This window comes from Balaenoptera borealis, assembly GCF_965194805.1.
Source record: "Balaenoptera borealis genome assembly, chromosome: 19".
NCBI lineage: Eukaryota > Metazoa > Chordata > Mammalia > Artiodactyla > Balaenopteridae > Balaenoptera > Balaenoptera borealis.
The window spans coordinates 34,092,598-34,100,518 of NC_138878.1; positions in this window are offsets into that span (position 1 = coordinate 34,092,598).

Here is a 7,921-nt window from a genome sequence, read left to right on the forward strand (position 1 = left end):
AGGGATTAAAAACTCAAATGCCCACCCAGCCAAGGAGATTCCTGAAGTCATTTTCAAAGTGAAATTGGCCCCAGATTACCAAAAAAAGGGAGGCATAGGGCTGGGGAACAAAAATAGCATTTATCCATTCCACAAAGATTATTATTTCTAAAGAACTGCTAGACAGCTCTGTCTGTTAAAAAATATATATACATATACATATGTATATATATATGTGTGTGTATATATATATATATATGTGTGTGTGTGTATATATATATATACACACACACACATATATATATATATGTATTTGGATATTCAGCCAAGTCCTGCCTGGTTTTTCTGCCCATTCTCTCCATTGCTCTTAACTCTGTCCTTGAAGAGTCAAGGAGAAAAATTCTGCTGTCAACATGGGTTTGAGAGTCAAACAACCTTGGGTTTAAACCAGATTTGCCTTTTGCAAGTGACTTTGTACAAACTACTCAACCTTTCTGATTCTCAGTCCCCTCATCAATAAAATGGGGATAATAACTCTACCCACCTGTTATCATTGCAAAGAATGAGAAAAACATGCAAATAACGGCTCTTTAAGAATTTAAAGCTGGACCCCAATACCAGGTCTTTTTGTTTCCAGGCGAAAGAGCCCCATTCATTCATTCATTCTCTGGGTGGCGTGTGCCCAGATCCCTCCCAGTTGTAGTGGATTTGTGCTGCTCTTTGCCTGCCTACATGAAATGTGTTCCCCCTTCTCTGGACAATGGCATCCTATTTTGTTTGGGGAACCACCTTTGGCATTGATGGGACTGTCAATCAAAATGCCCTGGTCTCCGCCTACCAGCCTCAGCCAATCAGATGTTCTCCCTTCAAGCTTCCATCTCGAGCTGAATGATACAGAGACTGACAATAGCTGGCACTCATTTGCCTTGACTAGGGGGTAAAAGTGGTCCAGTTTTCCTGCCACCTTAGTTCCTCCCTTCCTCCCTTTTTCAGCCTGGATCTTCAGCCCACAGTTCAGATGGAACTCTGGGGTTCTTGGTGGAGTTGTGAGTATTCCCGTGGGTGAGCTTAGGATGAATTCTCTGGGTCTGGTGATATGGAAAGCATGAGAAGTGAACTCTGGAATGAGAGCATCTGGAAGAAAGACCTCATTAAAGTGGGAGGACCTCATGTCTGTGTGTGGTCTGAGGAAGCACTCGGAGGTGGTGGGGTTTTAGGAAAGATCTGTCCAGGTGAATTACTTGGGAGACCTCACCAGAGCACTACCTGCCCTTTCTGCCTGCTGCCAACATACCACCATACCTAGAATTGAGGGGACACGGGAAGGTTTCTCTAACTGGCACAACTCCCGGGCTTTGAGGGAGAAAGAGGGAAGTGCTAAAATTTGTTTCCTCCAAATGTTCTGGACCGCAGCCAGGAGCCCCCATAAAAGAAAGTTGGCACCCACCTCAGAAGTGAGGCAATATATTTCTCTAAACTGCAGTCATAATTCCTAACTGAATGTCTCTCTCAAAAATTCATGACGCGAAAGACTGAATGATTAAGTAAATAAAATCATAAATGAGGATCATAACGGAGCTAATAGCTGCACTGAACAGCTTTCTATTGTGTGGGAGCGCTCAGACAGCTCCCCGATGGTCCAGGGTAGCTGTATCCCTGCAAACTTCCAGAACTATCCCTTCACCCAGCGAAAGAATGGTGCACCCTGCTTTTCAAATCCTGCTGTTGGTGGATTGGGTTTTTCTATCAATGAAGACGACTCAATAGCACAACTTTCTTTTCCCCAAGATCATCTGTACTTGGAGGCAGCCCCAGCTTGCCTGTCTCTCACTGAGCTGTCACTCACATTCTCTCGGCATCAGCTGCTGCAGCCCTGATAGCCTTTGACAGCTATGAATCAGTTACCGCTTAGACCACACCCCCAACCTGATTTTGATTTCTAGCTAGTTTGATCAATTTTTTCGATAGTTCAGCAGTTTTCTTCCATAACCTTTATATTTAAGTCTGAACTCCAGAAACTGGCAGTTGAGATGGAGTCTTTTAAATGACTCATGTTCTGCCCATTCTGACTGTCCATCAATTACTCAACAGATACGTAGTGAGCTCAGCTCTGCGCCCAGCACCGTGCTGGGGGAAGGGCATTCTGTGGTGGTCAAAATCGCCACCACCCTGCACTCCATGACCTCATGGCTCAGCAGAGGGGAGGAGTTCAGCAAACAGGCCCAGAGATGATATTAGATTTGCAAACTGAGATATGTGCTATAAAGGAAACAAAATGGCATGTTATGAAAAGGCATGATGGAAGAGATCTTGTTTGGGGGGGGGGGGGAGGTTAGAAAAGGTTTATTTGAGCAAAACATACCTAAACTGAGGCCTGAGGATGAGTAGGATATGGACAGCAAAGGGAGGGAGACACAAGATGGAGAGCACTCCAGGGCGGGAGCTGCATGTATAAAGCCTCTGGGGGAGCCCAGAACTTGTTCTGTTCAAGGCCCTGAGAGCCAACCAGTGTGGCTGGAGTGGAGGCGGCCATGCCGAGGCTGGAAGTAAGGGCGGGCAGCTTCCTCTGATGGGGGTGGGATGTTGGCTCAGCTGGGGCTCCCCTGAGAGGCCACCCATGCCCTCCAGTAGTGGTTGTTGGGGAAACACTGAGGCACAGTGTGAACCATGCTGATCTGGAAGTCAGAGGTTGTGCGGAACCTTCTAGTACTTGTGGCGGGGGGTAAACGGGTGAAATAGGTAGAGCTCTGAAGTAGGTCTTGCGCACAGGAAACACTCAATACATGGTGGCCTCAGCTCTCTCTCTTAGCATTGGGGTGATGCTAAGTTCCTTCATCTTCTTGGACTAAATTCCCTTCCTATAGAATTTGGGTAGGGGTAGGTTTGCATATATGGAGGATGTTGCCCATCTGGATTCCAGGGTCTTTTCCTGGATGGGATGGTACAGGCCTTGGCCTCCCAGCCCCAGGCCCTGGGCTGTCTGTCCCATCTCTTATCCCAGGCACCACAGCCCAGATGTCTGGCTGATGTGCTGGAAGGTGGCTGGGGCTCAACTTGATCCTGGTGTTTTCAAGCGTCAGTGTGTTATTAGTGAGAGAACCCTGCTGGATCTGCCCTGGCGCCCCCGTCCCTGGTGTCCACAAAAGCATCCTTAAATTAAGAACAAGTAACATGTACTCGACTTCTCCCCGGCACATCCTGACCTAGCCCTTCATTCTCCACCACTGGAGTGTCCCCAGATTCCTAACCCCAAACAGGTAAGTCTAGTGGCTGAGAGCTGCTAGTGGGGTCAGAGAGACTTGGGTTGGAATCCCATGTGTGATCTGGGAAAAGTCCCCTCTCTGAGCCCATTTCCTCATCTGGAAAATAAAGATTTCAATACCCATAGTGTTTCTTCAAGCATTAAATGAGAAGTGACACATAGACTGCATAGCGCAATGCCCAACTCACAGAATATTTTCAATACAGGCTAATTGCTATCATCATCGAATTATTATTTTAAAACTTATTATTGTCATCAGTAAGAGTAAATTCCTAACAAGAACAGTGAAGCTGAGAGCAAAGTAGGGGCTGAAGCCAGACACCCAGCTCATCATAGGTCCCGAAGTTTAGATCATCATAGAAAGACTTCCTGAGTCTCCGGGGGCCTCCGGAGGGAGTAGCAAGGCACCTTGATAGTATCCGGGAAATTTCACAGGTGCCTGCCACAGCTTTGGGGAGTTAGAAACGCACTGCATCTTCCTCAGCCTCAGGCATGACTGGGGGAGCTTGAGGGCACATTCCAGAAGCCCTGTCTCCTGTGTGAGTTGACCACACGACAGTGAGGCTTCCGTTTGTAGTCTCCCGTCTCTCCACGTTCCGGGCCTCTCCGAACAAGACGGCCCTTCTACAATCAAGCTGGAGATTTCCGCTAAGCATAAGAAAGACCTTTCAGACTGTCCACGAATTGGAAAGCCAGGGAAATCATACATTTCCGTAGGATGAATAATGTTAACTAAGGTTTATGCACCAGACTTTGTTCTGAGTACGTGACATGAATGAACTGGTTTAATTTTCCCAGAGCCCTACACGTCAGCTGTTCTGTCATTGTCCCCATTTTTACAGATGAGGGGACTGAGCTTGGAGACACAGCCCGCAGTCACTCAGCTGGCACATGCAAGGCAGTTCTGCTTGACCCCAAACTCATACTCTGAACCACCACACCGGAGAAACCCGCCAGCCCCATTCTTCCTGCATGCCAGCCCCTTTTGGGCTCTGGGCTACCATGCTCAGACCCAAGTGTGCTCAGCTAGCAGGGCCAGGATTTCCACACGAGCAGCTTGTTTCCAGACCCCACACATGGTGCCATGCTGCTTCTCAAGGAAACTCTCATGACGATAAAAAAATCTTCCTCGAGTTTCCTTCTAATTCACAGAATATGGGACTCTCAGCCAGGACTGACTTCTCCTGTGGGGCAGACTTAAGAGCATGGACTTTGGTTTTATGTGTGTGTGTGTGTGTGTGTGTTTTAGTGAAGTGTAGTTGATTTACAATGTTATGTTAGTTTCAGGTGTACAGCACAATTATACATATATATATATTCTTTATATAATATATATATATTTTTCAGATTCTTTTCCCTTATAGGTTATTACAGAATACTGAGCATAGTTCCCTGTACTATACACTAGGTCCTTGTTGGTTATCTATTTTATATACAGTAGGGTGTATATGTTAATTCCTACCTCCTAATTTATCTCTTCGCCACCCCCTTTCCCCTTTGGTAACCATGGGCTTTGAATATACACAGATCTTAGTTCCAATTCTGCATCTCCAGTTGTCCATCTCTTGAGACAAATGACTCAGCCCACCTGGCAGTAAGAGTACCTATTTCCTTCTACTTAACCAGTGCCTGACACATAGTAGGTGCTCAGATCTCTGCCCATTGCCAACGAAGCCAAGAGTAACAGTGCCTCTTCACCCAAGCCTGGGCCGCTGGCAACTTTACAAAAGTGATCTCCACTGGTTTCCTGGGCAACACAGCCACACAATTCCAATTCATCAGCCATCCATCACCTTTTGACTTGTGATCATTCAGCTCAGACCCAGGTCCTGAAGACATTCACTGTTTTCACTGTGATGGATTGAAGGGCATATTTGGGCCACATCCCTCTCCCTCTGTGCAGGCCAGGAGTCTCTTCTGACAACTGAAGGAAACAGAAAGGAAAGATTAACCCAAGAGCCCACAGCCAGGGCCCCAGAGGAAGCAGCTGGACCTCCAAGCAAGGCACGTGGCCTCTCCTGCCCTTCTGTCTGCGGCAGGTGCTTAACTGGATCAGTAACTGGAAGAAGGCCGGTCCCTGGCTCAGGTAAAAGCAAGGCCTGAGCAAACCCCTCAGATTATCCAAGTGGCATGGGTGCCCTGCTAGCTCAAGCCATGTGTCCCTTTTGTTCTGGGCTCCATGCTGTCTGTGGATGGAGAACAGGGCGGGCCTGTCCCTCTAAACTTAACTTACACGTGGCATTAGCTTAGCTGCTAAAGAGTCTTCCAGAGTTTCAGGATTGTGAATTCCTGCCACTCAAGGGAGAAGGAGAAGCCTCTCCCGATATGGAAAAAAGATTGGAGATTCTCTTCTTAGGATGGTTCACACGGAACAGTGTGAGGAACAAACTAGAGCAATGATAATGACCACTCAGAGTTCCTTGAATTCTGAGAATTCTCTCAAACATGAGAGAGGGAGAATGTCTCTATTGAGGCCACTTTTTAAAACAGCATTATTTTTTTTAATAAATTTATTTATTTTATTTTATTTATTTTATTTTTGGCTGCGTGGGTCTTTGTTGCTGCGCACAGGCTTTTCTCTGGTTGCGGCGAGCCGGGGCTACTCTTTGATGCGGTGCGCGGGCTTCTCATTGCCGTGGCTTCTCTTGTTGTGGAGCACGGGCTCTAAGCATGTGGGCTTCAGTAGTTGTGGCACACGGGCTCAGTAGTTGTGGCTCACGGATTAGTTGTTCCGTGGCATGTGGGATCTTCCCGGGCCAGGGATCAAAGCCGTGTCCCCTGAATTGGCAGGCGGATTCTTAACCACTGCGCCACGAGGAAAGCCCTAAAACAGCATTATTGAGGTATAATTGATATACTAAGAACTGCACATTTAATGTGTACAATTTAATGAGTTTGGACATATGCAAATATCCATGATAACATCACCACAATCTAGCTAATAGACATAGCCACTTATCTGCCACTTTCATGCACAATAGCTCCACCACACAAGAGGGCTTACAGTTGCTACTATTGTTGTCTCAGTTCACAGGAAAGCAAACAGGGTGGGAGTGCCTAAGTGGATGGTGCACAGACACAGTACTGAAATGTAAGGTTGGGGCTGGAATGCAGGTGTATCTGAGCCTAGGATGCCAATCTCCTTCCCAAAGTGAAGTCAAAGTAAGCCTGCTAGCATCATCTATGTCCATTTTGCAGATGGATAAAGAGAGGCCCAGAGAGATGCAAATTAATAGCTAATAAGGAACATGGTCAGGTCATGGCACTCAGGGATAATGATGCCTTCCCAGGCCTGGCAGCATGGCGCTCTACAGGCCTCCCTTTTCTGCCCGAGCCTTGCACCAGCTGCTGCCTCTGCTGGGACCTCACTCGCTCACACATATGCACACAAATTTCACCTGGCCCTCGCTGCACCCTAATGGCCTGCTATGGGCTGAATGTTTGTGACTTCCTAAAATTCATATGTTGAAACTCTCAGGTCCAATGTGATGGATTTTGGAGATGAGGCCTTTGGGAGGGAATTGGGTCATGAAGGTGGAGCCATTGTGATGAGATTAGTGCCCTTACAAGAAGACACATGAGATCTCTCTCTCCCTCTCTCCTCTCTCTCTCTCTCTCTCTGTCATGTGAGGACACAAGAAGAAGAGAGCCATCTGCAAACCAGGAAGAGGGTCTTCTCCAAGAACCTGGCCATGTTGGGACCCTGATCTCAGACTTCCAGCCTCCTGACTGTGAGAGAGATGTTTGTGGTTTAAGCCATCCAGTCTGTGTGTTTTATTATAGCAGCCTGCACTAAAGACGTGACCAAGTGTCACCCGAAGCCCCACTTCCTGACCCCCTGGTGGGTCCCTGAGCTCACCTAATTCACATACCCGAATGACTTAAGCCCTGTCTTGCAATTCTGGGAGCACAGTCGGCCTCCCATCCACCATGAGCTCCTAGAGGGAAGGGCCTATGCCAGGCATGTCTTCGGAGTCCTGTAGGCGGCTGGTCTACGATTGTAGATAACGGTCCCACAGCCGGTGTCCCAACCCCCCCCCCCAGGTCTGCCTCCTCACTCCCTACCTGACCCTTGGCTGAAGTGCATCAGCCTATCCAGTTGAATCACAGGATGATCGTTTCTACAGCTCAGCACAACCTTAGGGGAACTTGGCAGTCCATACACTGACGGTGGGAATGAGTACTGGCCCACACTTTCTGAAGGACAATTCAGTGATTTAGCCACACATGTCAAAAGCCTTGGAAATGTGCCTGCCTTTAACTATGATTCCTCTTCTAGAAATGCATCTGCAGCGATAATCCATGCTGTCTCCGGGATTTGTGTTTGAGGACATTCAAGGCAGCATAGTTTACAATAGAAAAGAATGAGACTCATCATAATTGTCCAAGAAGAGGGGGGTTAGGTCGAGCAATTTTGGTTCATCCAAATAAGAAATATTCTACATGCAGCATTGCATGCTGTGTGACAGAGGGATACCTACGGACTTAGGAAAATTCTCACAAAATGGCGTAAACTGTTCTTAAGAGTATATAATAGTGCATAATAGGGATGGTTATTTAAAATGCAAATATAAAAAAATAATAAAATAAAAAGCAAATATATATGTGCATATTAAAGATTAAATTAAAACATACCACAGTTTTATATGCATATACTAAAAAATTCCCTAGCTGGTGCTT